The following is a 16,434-nucleotide window of genomic DNA, read 5'->3' on the forward strand; positions in this document are numbered from 1 at the left end:
GTGTGTGTGTGTGTGTGTGTGTGTGTGTGTGTGTGTGTGTGTGTGTGTGTGTGTGTGTGTGTGTGTGTGTGTGTGTGTGTGTGTGTGTGTGTGTGTGTGTGTGTGTGTGTGTGTGTGTGTGTGTGTGTGTGTGTGTGTGTGTGTGTGTGTGTGTGTGTGTGTGTGTGTGTGTGTGTGTGTGTGTGTGTGTGTGTGTGTGTGTGTGTGTGTGTGTGTGTGTGTGTGTGTGTGTGTGTGTGTGTGTGTGTGTGTGTGTGTGTGTGTGTGTGTGTGTGTGTGTGTGTGTGTGTGTGTGTGTGTGTGTGTGTGTGTGTGTGTGTGTGTGTGTGTGTGTGTGTGTGTGTGTGTGTGTGTGTGTGTGTGTGTGTTTAAGGGAATACTCTAATGCATGCAGTTGGGAAGGATATTACCTGCATGGGGTTGACAGGACGTGGAGAGGAATATTCTAGCTCTGGACAATATTACTTGCTTGGGAGATTTGGGGAGAAATATTACCTGCTGGGAGGGTAGGGCAGACTGCGAGAGGGGAGGAATATTCTGATAGGGGGAGGGGATGAATAGGCTGGACTGGAGAAGGGGAAAGAATAATTTATAGTCGGTGGGAGAGAAACACATGGCTCATCTACACAAATTAGTACAACTGCAGAGAATATTACCCGCTTGGGGAATGAATAAAGGTAGGGGAGGAATATTCTAATTATACAGCTGCAGATAACATTACCTGCCTGGGGTGGATAGGAGGTGAGGAAGAATATTCTCATGTATACAATTGTGATCAGTATCATCTATATACTTCGGGGGCTCAGAATTAAGGAAAATATTTATCATACAGTCCTGCCTAATATTCTCAGCCCACTTGTAAATAATCTGGAGTTCCGAAATAATGAAGTTAAATTGGCGAATATTCTTAAGGACACTCTAGGTCAGTATTTCTAGTGCACTTTGGGGTTCCGAGGTAAAGAAGCGAAATTGGATAATATTTTTATGTACTATCAGGAGCAAAAGTTAAGCGACAATCCCCAGCCAGCATCGTGCCCTGCCTTCTAAGTACGAGTATTGCTCTCTCTCTCTCTCTCTCTCCCCACACACACACACACACACACACACACACACACACACACACACACACACACACACACACACCACAAAAACAACCTCCCCTTCCCACACTGCGGTAAAGGTTAACAGGTTTTGCTAACGACCTGAATCCATTGTTCTTGCCATAAAGGGCGATCGACAAGCATGTCAAAGGGACCATGGTGGCGTAAGTTGATAAATTACATACGAATAATTACTCTAACCTTTTAATGAGGGGAGGCAACTCTGGCTTTGTGTACCAACTAACAACAGACGGTATTATGTGGCTCTGTGGGCGGATGTCGATAATGATAACAAGAATACCGGAACTTAAATAAAATAACAGCAACTCACACTCGATTTAAATAAAAAAATCTAAGGATAAAAAAGAAATTGAAAAAGAAGCATAGGTGCACGAGGAAAACAATCTGGCATCACAAACGACAAATACTCCAAAACGTCCAATTAAAATAACACATTCGTAGTGTCCGTTTTGATGACGCACTTCACTGCTTGTTTATGGGATTATAATTTTAGTCTGAATAGTTCATCTTTAGTAAGTAACGATATATCACCCACCTTCACTAAAAAATATAATCTGTATATACATAACTTTGGATATAACCGAACTCCTACATTACAGTATATTCTTTTATGGCAAATGCGTTTTTTTTTTTTTTTCATCATCACCATCCGGACCTCCTTTCCAACCCTAGGGCAGTTTATTTTATTTTGTATCTAGCTATATATACCTCTGGATATCACCGGATTCTTGTCTCTTAATTTTCTGATGGTACCGGGTAGGTACAGCTGCAGACATATATTTTTCCAATTTTAAGGCCATCGTTTATGAATATATGAAAAAAAAACAAAAAATATATATATAGTTTGAACTTTAAAAATAGCATTAAAAAAAAAAACGACCACAATTGTTACTGATCGTACTTAAGTAAATCGATAATTTCTGAACCTGTACGTACCTGGTCCATATTTCGACTTTTATTTTTGTTTAGTTACTTACCGGTATTTTTTTTATTATGGTCCCTGTCTCTCTAAGGTCTGTATTCTCGTCAGGTCAGGAGGCTAATTATCACCTTTCTCATCAGCTTAAATCAGGTATCTTTCACCTGTATATTATCAATACAAAGACGTTGTTATTAAAGGTATGCACGAGACACAGGTGAGAATATTAAGCGGAAATATCTAAAACCAATCACCATGAGGTACTAAAAGCCTTCCAAGACGAGAAAACAGATCTAAGATATAAATAACGACATAACCAGGTAGGCAGGGCACTTACCTTTGCAGAACTGATGGTGTGGTGACTGAAGAGGTCGGTGAAGAAGTGAAGGTTGGAATCATCACCTGGAAAAAGATAAGAAAGTTGAGGGAAGCTTGGAAATGTACTCAGGAATATTGGGAAGAGTTGCGTGGAAAAGAAGAGAGTTTGGTTTTGAAAGGGAGAGATTTAGTACTGTGTGTGTGTGTGTGTGTGTGTGTGTGTGTGTGTGTGTGTGTGTGTGTGTGTGTGTGTGTGTGTGTGTGTGTGTTTTAACCTCACCACTAGGAGTACGTCAGTTAAAATATTATTATTCTTGCTACCACCAATCAACTTTATTCGTCACGATGGAACTATGGTCGTGTAAAAAAAAAAAAAAAAAAAAAAAAAAAAAAAAAAAAAAAACGCATATCCATCCCTTCCAATGCAAGATGTCTCCCCAAAACTGAATAAAATCGCTTAGAGGCGGCGAGAATAAAACCTATTATGTGGCATCCTAATGAAGGCGTTAAGAAACTACGAAAAGAAGATAAACAGACGAAAAACAGCTGCCTCATGCAGAAAGAATGGGAAAGGAAGAGATTGAAGGACTTTAAAATGTACAGCAGATACATTATTATAAATAAAAGTTAAAATATACTTTGCAAACCTGTCAAACATATGAATTAAGTTATACATGCGAAACTCTGTACTTATCATCATCATCATCTCATCGTCATCATACGGCATCATTTTCATTATATTGTATATACATCATACATTAGCTACATAAACAATACATCATTGTTCAAAACCTAACTCTCATTGTTATACATCGAGTATACCCCCAAAAAATTTGAAAACACAAACTCGATAAAAAACTATTATCATGGAATGGGGTCAAATGGGCCATACATCTATTCACTCGTCATTCAGGCCTTCACGGGATTATTTATTTCAGACCATATACAATTCACTCGCTGGCTGATTCACGACTCTTGTTTTAAACCAATGGATGCTGAGTTTTCCCTCAAAATAAATGCTGAAACTAAAATCCTGTATGTTATTTTTTTTTCATATAGGTGTACAGCCATGAGTGGTGCTGGTAACAGACGCCTTCACGAGGTGGCGCTGATATAACCCCGTGGTGAAGCTGCCCAGCTATACAAACATTCCTAAATTTCCTCTATATTCCCCCAAAAAAGAACGATGGTGGATTGCTGGAGGAGGGCAACTCCAGAATGCAGTTTACTGGGTTCACGTTCAGATGAAACAACCGGTACTGCTACTACTACTACTACTACTACTTATTATTATTATTATTATTATTATTATTATAACTCAGAATGACCCGGGAAAAGTTCATTCCTCTGAAGAAGCCTCTGTGCGAGACAAGTCAGGAATAATCTACTCTCTCAGACTCGTAATTCTCTAAACCATTCATATACATTATTATTATAATTATTTCTTCTACTACTACTACTACTACAGCCATGAGCAAAAGTCGCCGACATATCTCTACTTGCGTTATGTCTTGTTTTCCAAGAATGAACCAAAAGTTACGTCATGAGGAGTACAGGGGAAAAAAAATAACACTTTAATAATATACAGTAAAAAATGCTTAAAATTATATACCTAGGATATTTATTTTCATTATATTTCATCTTCAATGAGATACATGAGGACAAAGTCCTCTCTCTCTCAATAAGAGAATAAAGTCAATTGTCTTCCTCCCTCCCTTTTCCTCTCTCTCTCTCTCTCTCTCTCTCTCTCGGGGGTGATTTACGTGCACCAACTGACCACCGGCCCAGAAGTCCTCTAACCCGTGTCGAAATATCCCCATAAAAACCCCCTCGCTCTCTCCCCAGCGACGGCCGTGCTTGAGGCGGGTCCAAATCGTGGTCAGTAGTTCCTTTACACTCCGGTTAATAGTTCGTTTACAGTGTCTCAAAGCCGTGTTATAATTTTACGACATTTTGGTAATATACAGTAATTGTGTTAGAATTTTGCTTTATTTGTTACTTTTAAACTCGGTGGCCGAATCAGTAGAGAGCTGGCCTGCAGTCCTAATGGACCCAGGTTCGATTCCCCACTAGGGCAGGGAACAGTTTAAGGATGTGACTTTCATTAAAGCAGACTTTACTGATCAACCAGACGACCCGCCGACATGTAAAAATATCCCCGCCAACACCAATAAACCAGTCCTGTATGAGGCAGCCCTTGTAAGTATTCAATATGGACGGTCTTTGTTTGTGCCGATGTGGTGACATGTGGACGTGTGTGGACGTAGGAGGACTACTAGGCCATGACAACGGGCTGTGTAGCCTACGCTCAGAGGCGGACACACACACACACACACACACACACACACACACACACACACACACACACACACACACACACGTGTTCGATTTTTGCTTTATTAGTCCCTTTGAATAGTAACTACACGGGATGGAATCTAGGCTTTATTAATGCCCTTACACTTTCTTCAAACTACCTAAGGAGATCGACATGAATCCCTTTTAACCCACTTATGCCCATGGTCCTCCTTTAAACAGAACGACACTGGACATTTTGAAGTTAATAAAACGGAAAACTACAAGGAAGGGACCAATTAGTTTCCCGACTATGAGCCGACAGGCGGAAAGGGGTACGCTGTCACCTACCATTACGGCAAAAATCCCCCACACAAAACCTTTGACATTACTGGATTAAATAATTTCTTCACAATGTTTCACCGGTGTCCAGATCAAATTATATACGTTCGAATTCTGCTTCATTACTTCTGTTCAGGTATCTACAAAAAATAAATAAGTAAAAAACTACATACATAAATAAGTGGCTACCGTATTAGATCGTGCCGAACTAATCTGGAATAATTAAGGCTCGATTTCGTGTCAGATTTAATGAGATGCTGACAAACTAATCTAAAATCATCCCGTTGGAGATTATCTTGCACATTGTTCACACTTCCTTCCTTCTCCACTATCCTCTTCTTCCTGCCTCTCTCTCTCTCTCTCTCTCTCTCTCTGGACCAACCCGGCCTATATATCTGAGCTCCTCGGACCCAGCAATAATATCTGATGGTGCCGTAAAGAAAGTGGTGCTGGATATTATCGATGAGGAGTGGCGATGAGGCAGGCGGTGTGTGTGTGTGTGTGTGTGTGTGTGTGTGTGTGTGTGTGTGTGTGTGTGTGTGTGTGTGTGTGTGTGTGTGTGTGTGTGTGTGAATAAGCGTTGTTTATGTGTGTGTTTTGCTGTCTGTCTGTCTATATCATCCCTATATGACCCTAATAGTGAGAACACACAGTTGTAACATATAAGCTATTTATCTATCAAACCACAATTCCATCTCTATCTCTACCATAACACCATCATCAAACACCAATCCCATCACAACCTCACCTTCACAACTAACACAACACACATCCCCAACCTTAAATACCACAAGCAACACCACCACAACTACCACAACTAACCTCAATCATCACCAATATCGCCATCCCCACCATAACTACCACCAACAAGCAACACGACCAAAACCACGACCTCAGAGTGGTAGTATTGGGCAGGTCATTAACACGACTCCCCCAAACACGACATTTTACCAGCACCCTTCGGTCGCTCCCACAACGACTCAGCTTACACGCACCCCAGAACGACCTCCAGGGAACTAAGTGAACGAAAAAGGAGAGTTTGCTCGCGTAACAAAGAAACGGAGAGTTCATTTCCGACTGGCAGGGAAAAAAGGAAAAAAGAAGGAAAATATATGACATGGAAAAATTAATATTAATGGGGAAGGAGAAAATAAAAAATATAATATAAAAGGGGAAGGGAAAGTTAAAGCAAAGATGAGGGAATGAAAAATTATAAGGGAACAGAAAAAGAAATATTAAGTCCTCCGGCGGTAGCACTAAAAAGGTTAGGCATTTCCTTCCAGATTTTGGAAAAAGGAAAAAAAAGTATGAAACACAGAGAGAGAGAGAGAGAGAGAGAGAGAGAGAGAGAGAGAGAGAGAGAGAGAATCATTTCCGTCATTTTTTTTTTTTTTTTTTTGCTCTGCTGGAAAATACTCGTGTAAGAAATCCCAAGCGATGTCTTCCCAGAAAATGAAGATTGGAAGAGAGTAAGAAAATGACGATAGTTATTGATATACCTCGAGAAACTTGGACTGCGAGAAAGAAAGAAAGACAATAAAGACAGGTATTCATATACCTTGAGAAACTTGAACTTGGAGAAAGAAAATATGAAAGAAAATAAAGGTAGCTGTTGCTGGTGTATCAAGAGAAGTTTGGAAAGAAAGAAAGAAAAAAGGAGAATGAAAATAAAGACAGAAGCTGGTGTATGTGGAGTAATATGGACTTGAGGAAAGAGAAAGAATGAACGAATGAAATGAAAAAATAAAGATAATTTTGCTGTATACCTATATATTAAGAACCTGGGCAGAGAGAGAGAGAGAGAGAGAGAGAGAGAGAGAAATTTACTCTCTCTCCCATAATCCTTTATATCAACCCTACCTTAATCTCCCTGTCTCAGTCCTTAACTCTCTCTCGCACCAACTTCCTCTCTCCTCCCCCCCCCCCTCTCTCTCTAGTGACAAACAGACTTCATTGCCCCGACCGCTCTTCATCATTCTTCTTGCACAAACCCACTTTATCCCTTGGCCTTCATAAACCTCGAAATATCCACCTATCTTTTCTCGACATTTTTCACATCTACGGCCAAGAAGTGACAGATCTCACATTTATATTGAAAACTCGACTATGCAACATTCCCTACTGAGATCTAAATGTACGGTAATTATTTTCTCCAAGTCCTCCTTACTACTACCGGTATACAACATAATCACAAGACATTTTCAGTGTTCCAAGATCTCTAAATTTTCCTGTTCATTGCTATCCCTTACACACACACACACACACACACACACACACACACACACAGTCTTTCTTCCTTATCTCTATTCCCTCTTCCTCATTCATCTCAATCATCCTTCATTTCCTCCCCTTCTCCCACTCACACCTTCCTTCCTTGCCTCGCTCCTTCCTTCCTAGCCATTAATCACTGCAGTAATATAGACTTTACTTATCTCCCCCTCCCTCACTCCTCCTCCATTTTAATGCTTTCTCCACTTTTTCTCCTCGCCCATCCACAGTATTCTTCCACCTTTCTAATTTCTTCAGTCCATTCTTCTTCTGAACTTCCTGCTATCCACCTACCCATTCCTTCCTTCCTTCCTTCCTTCTTCCCTCCCTCCCTTCCTCCTGAATCAATAAGCTAATCTACATTTTCCCTCCCTCCCTCACCTAGAATTCTAGTACACTTCAAACAACTTCACTTTTCCTTCTGCACTCCCTCTTCCCTCCTACACACCTTCCTTCATCTCTCCTTCTTCTTACCCTTACCCTTTCTCCCCTAGCAACATCTTCCTTTCTTCCTTCTGCCTCATGTTCCCACTTCGTTTAAATTATTTTCTCTTTCCTCTCTCACACACACACACCTTCTTTCCTTCCCCGTAAGTTATCATGGCAATAATCTACACTTCTCTCTCCCTCAATCCTTCCTCACTTCCAACTTCGCCTTTCCTCCTGGATTTCCTCTTCCCTCCCATACACATCTTCCTTCCTTCCCTGTCCCTCAGTTCAATTTCTCCACCTTTCCTCCTTTTGCATGTCTTCTTCCCCTCGAAACACACCTCCCTTCCTTCCTCTGTTGTCCACATCACCTCTCCTACATTTCTTCCTCCTCTCCCACTCGCACCTTCCTTTCTTCCTTCATTCCTCCACCTCATCTCTCCTCCTACATTTCCTACTCCTTCTGTCCTTCCTTCATTCCCTCTCCCACATTTCTCCACCTCCCCTTCTCCTACATTTCCTCCTCCTCTCCCACTCCTTCCTTCCTTCCCTCTCCCACATTCCTCCACCTCTCTCCTGCATTTCTTCCTCCCTCCCACGCACACCTCTCGTCCTTCCCCGCCATTAATCAGTGCAGTAATCTAGCGGGGCCGCAAACTCCTGAGACGGGGAGTTGTCGGAGTTGGGTGGGATGTTGGTAAGGTCCCACACTAAAGAATTCTGGATTTTTTTTTTTCTTTGCACTGCCGTCCTCCCCAAGTTTGTAGTCCTCTGATTAAACTGTGAGGGGCTGGCGGTGATGACGACGGTGGTGATGGTGATGATGATGATGATGGTGATGTATATAACAACAGTGGTGATGATGATGATGATAATGGTGATGGTGGCTGTGGTGACGATAGTGACGATGACGATGATAATGAATATAACAAAGATGATGATGATAATGATGATAAGGACGAGAAGGTAGAGGAGAAGGAATGTGACCTGGAAGGGGGTGACAGCAAAAAAAGGACCGTACTGCATATCTCACGCATCTTTATCACCAAATCCATGAGAGAAGCAAATAGAGTCGCGCACTGTACACTATACTCAACAACCTATTCATTAACAATCACACCTCTAAACAAGAAAGATTTTTTGTTATAAACTTGCCTCGCGTCACTGATTGTTCTCAGCAAAAGTTATGCTGTTTTTTATCTAACTTGGCCTATATTTTCATCCTTTTGCACTTTATTTCATGTAGTTCAGTGGCAGGAAATGACACTACTACAGTTCTACACGTATTTCGTGGCGCTTCTTCATCACTAGCATCATATCTTAATGATAATCAATTGCTACAACCTGCATTCATGGTGGAGAGATGGCAATTTTAGGCCGTTAGGGTAAAAAATATAGTCAAGTTCAATAAAGAGCATTACCGGTACTGAATAAAATATAAAAAAATAATATAGGCTGTCAATGCAATAAAGTAAACAAAACAAAAAACATTTAAGCAAAAATTAGGAAGACAAAACAAAAAATCTCCTGATAATTATAGGCCTACTGTACTTTCACCTCTAACCCTCTCACGGTCGGAATAAGCCTATTATTTGCTTAAAGCTGGCCTAAAGTTCAACAATTTTATCCAACTGTGTGGGTCATGGGAGACTGAGAGAGAATTAGGATAAGCATGTCTCTGCTGTGTGTGTAAGTAATCTCAACCTCACTCTTTTCATCTTTTCATTCCAAAAACTGGACAGTATTCTCAGTCACTCAAGATACCTAACCAGTCAACTCTAACAGTCTACAGTTCACAATCTAGACTGCTTACATATTCTCAACCTCATTCAATTTTCCGGCATTCCACTGCCAAAAAAAGGGCCAATAATCTCAGTCTTACGCCCAACCAGTCAACGCCGGAACAGTCTTCCACAATTTAGACTTTTGCTCTTGCTTGTCGAACGCAATGTGACCAGGCATCTCGAAAGTAATACGTCTTCATATTGGTTTTCTTGGTTTGTGTTTCTTTCGGGAGGCGAATATTTCTCCAGGCTCAGATTATCTGGTTCTCTGTGCATGGCTGTCGGGAGAGAGAGAGAGAGAGAGAGAGAGAGAGAGAGAGAGAGAGAGAGAGAGAGAGAGAGAGAGAGAGAGAGGGGGGGGAGAATAAAGAACATGGAAAGGAGGAAGAATGAAGGAATAAAAAATGAAAGAGACAGGAACAAACGCAGAAGGAAGCAGAATGACTGAAAGATAAAAGGGACTGTAAAGACAGACATATTTGAGAGGGAAGAAATGAACAAAAAAAAAAAGGAAAATAAAGAGAAAATAAAAGAAAATAAAGGACAGAGGGAAGAATAAAGAAAGCAGGGAGAATCGATAGGGGAAATATAGCTAGTAATATGAGAGAGAGGAATAAAACTGGGAGGAAAGAGATACTTATATGGGGCCTGCGGGAACATCATCATCATTATCATCATCTTAACCCTAGCACCACTGTTATCCTCATCATCCTCATCTTAATCATATTCTTATTACCACATATCATCATCATCATCATCTTAACCCTAGCACCACCATTATAAAATGGTGTGGGTGCGAGAATCCATTAAAAAAAAATGTAAAACAACCATTAGACCACTCAGAAAACCGGCCACACCTCCATCATCATCCTAACCCCAGTACCAATGATGTGGGCGCGGGAACCCGGAAACAATAAAAAAGTAAAAACACAAATGTACGAAGACCATTAGAGCGCCTAGCTAAAAAGGCCTATTTCTCTCTCTCTCTCTCTCTCTCTCTCTCTCTCTCTCACACACACACACACACACACACACACACACACACACACACTCAAGCCTTCGAAGTTCTCAGTTCTGCAAAATTTTCTCCTTCATAAAGTCCCTCCCACAGCACTTACAGAGCCAGTAAAATGCTTACGAAAAACTACTTACAAAAAAATAAAAAGGACAAAATTAAGGAAGAGATGGCGTAGTGAGTATGGATAAAAAAGGTTATATTCAGCCTTTACTAAACAGCCTAGGCTAAAACTGGCAGAAGCAAGGAACATGTCACGTGGTTTGAGAGGGTCTGAGGGACAGATAGATAGACAGATAGGCAGACAGATAGATAAACAGACATATAAATGGACTGATAGATGAATAGGGCCAAAGGAATCAAGGGGACGCGGGGGGACTTAGTAAAAACAATTAACGAAAGATAAATGACGCTAAAATGAAGATTAATGAGGGATGGCAATGGGGGAGAGAGAATGACGAGCCAAAGAACTGTGAGAACATTACTATCATTACCGGTATTATCATCGTTATCATCATCATCATTACTATATGTTCAGTATCTTATCACCCTCATCAATATCATCATCATTATCATCATCATCATCGCCATCATCATCGTCGACATCACCATCATCATCACCATGGTCCTACTATTAACTGCCACCTCTCTCTCTCATCATCATTATCGTCGCCGTCGTTATCGTTATCATCACTATCATCATCACCATGGCCCTTTTATTAACTGCCACCTCTCTCTCTCTCTCCTCTCTCTGCACCTACAACAATCAAGCCCACACTCACAACCACTACCACAACTAAAACCATCTCTCTCTCTCTCTCTCTCGTAACTATCAAACTACCCCATTCAGCTCAGGGCAGGGGATTACAAACAATCATCATTAATACACAGAAATGTAACCAGACATCCACGGCATCTCCCTCAACGACAGAACTTCACACCCAAAAGCTACCAGAAAAGAGAGAGAGAGAGAGAGAGAGACATACCACTTGTAAAATAAAGGAACACACACACACACACACACACACACACACACACACACACACACACACAAGCAACAGGAAAGAGACCACCTTTGAAATAATAAAACGAAAAACAATTAGCAGAAAAGAATGGCATAGCAAAACGACCAACTCTAAAATATGGAACCGCAAAAACAAGCAGAAAAACACGGAAACCCCTCCCCCCAAAAAAAAAGAGAGAGAAGCGACCAGGTGTAAAAATAACGGTACCGGAAAATCGATCTACAAAGCTACAAAACCGAAAAAATTATGGAAAAAGGAACCAAGTCGAAAAATTATGGAACAGAAAAACGGCCAAACTAAAAATTATGGAACAGAAATGCAACCAACACTAAAATTTATGAAGCAGCTAAAGTGACCAACACTAAAAATTACGTACCGGTAACAAAACAGTGCCGGAATTCGAAAATTTATGGAACGGAGAAGCAACCATCGCTAAACATTATGAAATAAAAAAAGCAACCAACACTAAAAATTACGAAACGAAAGGGACCAACTCTAAAAAAATCCGTAAAAAAAAAAAAAAAAGTGTCCAAAACTCGAAAATTTATGGAATGGAGAAGCGAACGACAGTGGAAAGAATGTTTAAGTGAAAAAAAGGAGGAGGTCGGGCGGTCTCTTGTAAGAAGGAACAAGAGAGAGTTAATTCTTGTGCGAGTTTTTGTCCGGTGGGAAAATACTCGTTAAGAAGTCTTTAATTAAGTCATCCCAGGAAATGAGGGTGAGCGGAAAGAAAATGTGGTTGGTTTGTTACTGGGTAGGATGGTAAAGGAGAGACCTGGAAGGGTGAAAGAGGAAGAGAACAAAGGAAGGAAGGAAGGAAGAAGCAGGAAGAAGAGGAAAGGGGGATGGGAGGGATGGCGACCAGAAAGAAAAGTAATTGGCTGTTAGTGGCTAGGATGAGGAGGTGAGGCTGGGGAAAAGTGAGACGAGGAGGGAAGGAGGTGAAGGAGGAGAAGGAGGGAGGATAAAAAAAAAAGAGGGGGGTGGATGGTGGAGTAAGAAGGAAGGGAAGACAATGAGTGGCGAGGGAAAAGTAGTTGTTTTTTACTGGACAGGATGAGGTCAGGCTAGGTGAGGATGAAGGAGGAGGAGGAGGAGGAAGAGGAGGAGGAGGACGAGAAAAGGGAGGAAAAGCAGTAAAAAAAATACATGGCTGTTACTGGTCAGATTAAGGAAGTGGGAGGCTGGGGAGGGGTTAGAGAGAAGATGGTGAAGGATGAGAAAGAGAAGAATCAGAAGAAAGAAGACAGGACGGCAAGGAGAGTGCTATGGAGAAGTATGCGAAGGAGATGGAGAAGAGAAAATGGGAAAAAAATAAGAAAAGTAACTGCTTGCTACTGGCCAGGAGGAGGAGGGGGTTGGAAGGTGAAGGACGGAAAACAGCGTTGGAAGACGAGGAGGTAAGACAGAGGAGGAGGATGGTGAAGAAAGGTGAGAAAGAGAAACGAGGGAGAACAATGGGACGGAAAGAGATAAGATAGTGTGAAGAAAGCGAAAAGGAAGAGGGAAGTAAAGTGAGGAAAATGAGCGAAGAGAGAAGACGAAGAGAGGAGAAAGAGAGGAGAGGGAAGACGAAGAAAAAAAAGTGGTTATTACTAGGAAGGAAGAGGGTAAAGTAGGTTACACCAGGCTCTCTTCCATATATACATTCTCCACTTCAATACGTGACTATGCATCTTTGTACATTCTAGGAAGTAAAATCAGCTACGATTATAATGCATTACGTCATATTATTTTAATCACCAATCCAATCCCCTGACTATAAACACACTTTATATTGTATTCCTTTTACCACCGAAAAATTCTACTTACGACAGAGACTTTGAAGGGAAACGAGTTATGTTTTGTATTCTCTCTCTCTCTCTCTCACTTGTGCCGGTAAATCCAGTTCGCTCTAATTCTCTTGCTTGATTTTCCTTCATTCTACATTACACGAAACCCCCTCTACCCTAGCCTAGCCTAGTTTCCCTCAGACTAGCATAATCTAACCTAAACCAAGATAAACCTAATTCATCAAAACCAAACCAACCCAAAATTAACCTAACTTGAACTAACCCAACATAGCCCTCCCTCATCTACAATCCTACGTCTTACACACACACACACACACACACACACACACACACACACACACCACACACACACACACTCACACTACTTTTCTCGTCTTTCTGCCATCCTCTCCTGGAATGAATTCATTAAAGACTTCTAAGACGGCATTCTCCCGCTCACAAAAAACGGCCTGTTATTTATGAGAATGATTCCCCCGCCTCACCTCTCTCTCTCTCTCTCTCTCTCCTACTTTTTACGTCTCTTCCTCCACCTTCACTATTCCGTAATACTTCCTCCATACATCTCAATCTCTCTCTCTCTCTCTCTCTCTCTCCAACAATTCATTCATTTCCTTCAGATTCTTCCTCTTTCATTCATCTCCTCTTCCTACTTCACATCATCATTCCTCCCTCCCCCCCTCTCTCTCTCTCTCTCTCTCTCTCTCTCACTTTTTTCCTCTCCAGTGAAGTTGAGTCATTGTGGGAGCGACCGAGGGCGACTAAAATGCCGCGTCTGGGGGAGTCTTGTTAATGAGAGACCCAATAAGTTCCTGCCACAAGTGTCCGGGTTGTGGTTGTGGTTGTTGGTTGTGGTAGGTGTGGTTGTGGTTGCTGGTTGTGGTAGGTGTGGTTGTGGTTCCTGGTTGTGGTAGGTGTGGTTGTAATGGTTGTAGTGACTAGCTGTACTGGTTGTGGTTGTGGTGGCTGGGTTGCGAGAGTGGTTGCTTTGGGACAAGATGAGGTAGGGGTGTGTGTGATTATTGGTGATAGTGGTGGCTAATGTTAACGACGGAATTTTAATTCTTCATAACGAAAGATCCATTCTAGGGAGAAAAAAAAAGGGTGGAATGGAAGTAAAATTAAGGGAGAATACAAAAGACGAGTCCAGAAAATAATACAAAAGATTAAAAATGCAAAAAGGAATACAAACAACACTAAAAAAGAGAAGAGACGTTCTCGTGCATAAAATATAAAGAATACAAAAGGAGAACACACGAGGTCATCGTTTAGATATAAAAATACAAAATACAAAGAGAATATCTGAGAATACAAACCCAGAATACAAAAAGACGTCCTGGTACCTAAAAGGCTAACCAGCTTTACCCCTCCCTCTAACCTAATTCTTCCAGTTCCGTTCAACTTTTCTCCCACCCTCTCTCTCTCTCTCTCTGTCCTTCTCTCACTCTCCTTACTTTACAAATTTTTTTCTTCATCTATTCTGTTGGTTACACTTAGTTAGTTAGTTAGTGAGAGAGAGAGAGAGAGAGAGAGAGAGAGAGAGAGAGAATTTTGGGGACATGCACCACGACACACTGCAGTGCTACGTGGTACAGTAGTCAGAGAACGTCCCATTCGGGGTGGCAGCCTAGCGCGGGTTCGATCTCCAAGGTGTGTGTGTGTGTGTGTGTGTGTGTGTGTGTGTGTGTGTGTGTGTGTGTGTGTGTGTGTGTGTGTGTGTGTGTGTGTTTTATCGTGCAGTGCCATCAAGGAAGTCAGCTGGTCATCTACCCCTACAACGTACTGCACTTTATTAACCCAGCCTCAGGACCCTACACCTCATGGGGTAAATTAAGACTGACTGTTACCGCTTTAACCTCTTCAGTATGTGAGGCAATTTTTAACTTTATATTTGGCTAAACATTTGGAAAATCGTCTTGGGAATGTGCTGATGAATTCTAGATGTAACTCTCTCTCTCTCTCTCTCTCTCTCTCTCTCTCTCTCTCTCTCTCTCTCTCTTAAATAGTTTCTTTATTCTTCCCTTCCTCAGGCTTCACATAATCTCGCCTCTTTATCCCTCCCTTTATCGCTTTCTCCATTATTCCCTGCCTCCCTCATCCCTCTCTCCCTCGCTTATCCCTCCTTTCATTGTTCCCTCCCTCCCCCCCTCTCCTCTCTCACGTTCATTCCCCCTCCACCCCCCTCTCTCTCACGTTTATCCCTTCTCTCTCTCTCTCTCTCTCACGTTTATCCCCTCCACTCTCGCTCTCTCTTTCTTCTCTCTCTCACGTTTATCCCTCCTCCACGCCCCCTCTCAGGTTTATCCCCCCCCTCTCTCTCTCTCTCTCTCTCTCTCTCTCTCTCTTTATCCCTCCTCCACCCCCTCCTCCACTCTCTCTCACTGTATTGGTTAAGTCATCACGCCTGAGTATTGGTTCAAGTTTCTATGTGGCTCAGTGGAAGGCAGAGTTATTGGGCCAGAGGACAGTTTTTGCCACACCTGCCAGCATTATCAGTGTTTGGTGGTGGTGGTGGTAGTAGTGTAGGCATAACACAATACTGTATGTAACTATATAGCTATATAGTCGTGGTCGTTGTAGTAGTATACATTATATGTTAGTGGTCTTGATGTTAGTGGTGGTAATAATATCAATGGAGACGGAGTTATTAGGGGAGATGACAGTCTTTGCCACATTTACTAACATATCTTTGGTGGTGGTGGTGTTGGAAGTGGTGGTAATAGCGGTGGAGGCTAGAGTATCAGTGAAGGCAGAATTATTGTACCTGATAACAGTTTTTGACACCTGGCAATATTATCAGTGGTTGATGGTGAGGGTGGTAGTGGTGGTGGGGGTGGGGGTGGTAACCGTGGTGGCAATAATGGAGGCTAGAATATCGACGGAGGCAGAGTCATCAGACCTAAGGACAGCTTTGTTAACTGGTGCGTCGAGGGAGGCAAAGTCATCGGATCAAATGACAGTTTTCTGACAACCCATAACATATTACTACGGCTCATGTTGGTAGAAGTGATGATAATGATGGTGAAAGTGGTATTGATGGTGGGTGGGCGGTGGTGGTGGTGGTGGCAACAAGGGTGCTTCACGAGAGAACTGTGGTAATGATGGAGGTGTAGACAAAGTGGTGGTGATTA

The sequence above is a fragment of the Coenobita brevimanus genome, chromosome 68 (assembly GCF_032717465.1).
Source record: "Coenobita brevimanus isolate Jiangsu-jjx chromosome 68, ASM3271746v2, whole genome shotgun sequence".
Lineage (NCBI taxonomy): Eukaryota > Metazoa > Arthropoda > Malacostraca > Decapoda > Coenobitidae > Coenobita > Coenobita brevimanus.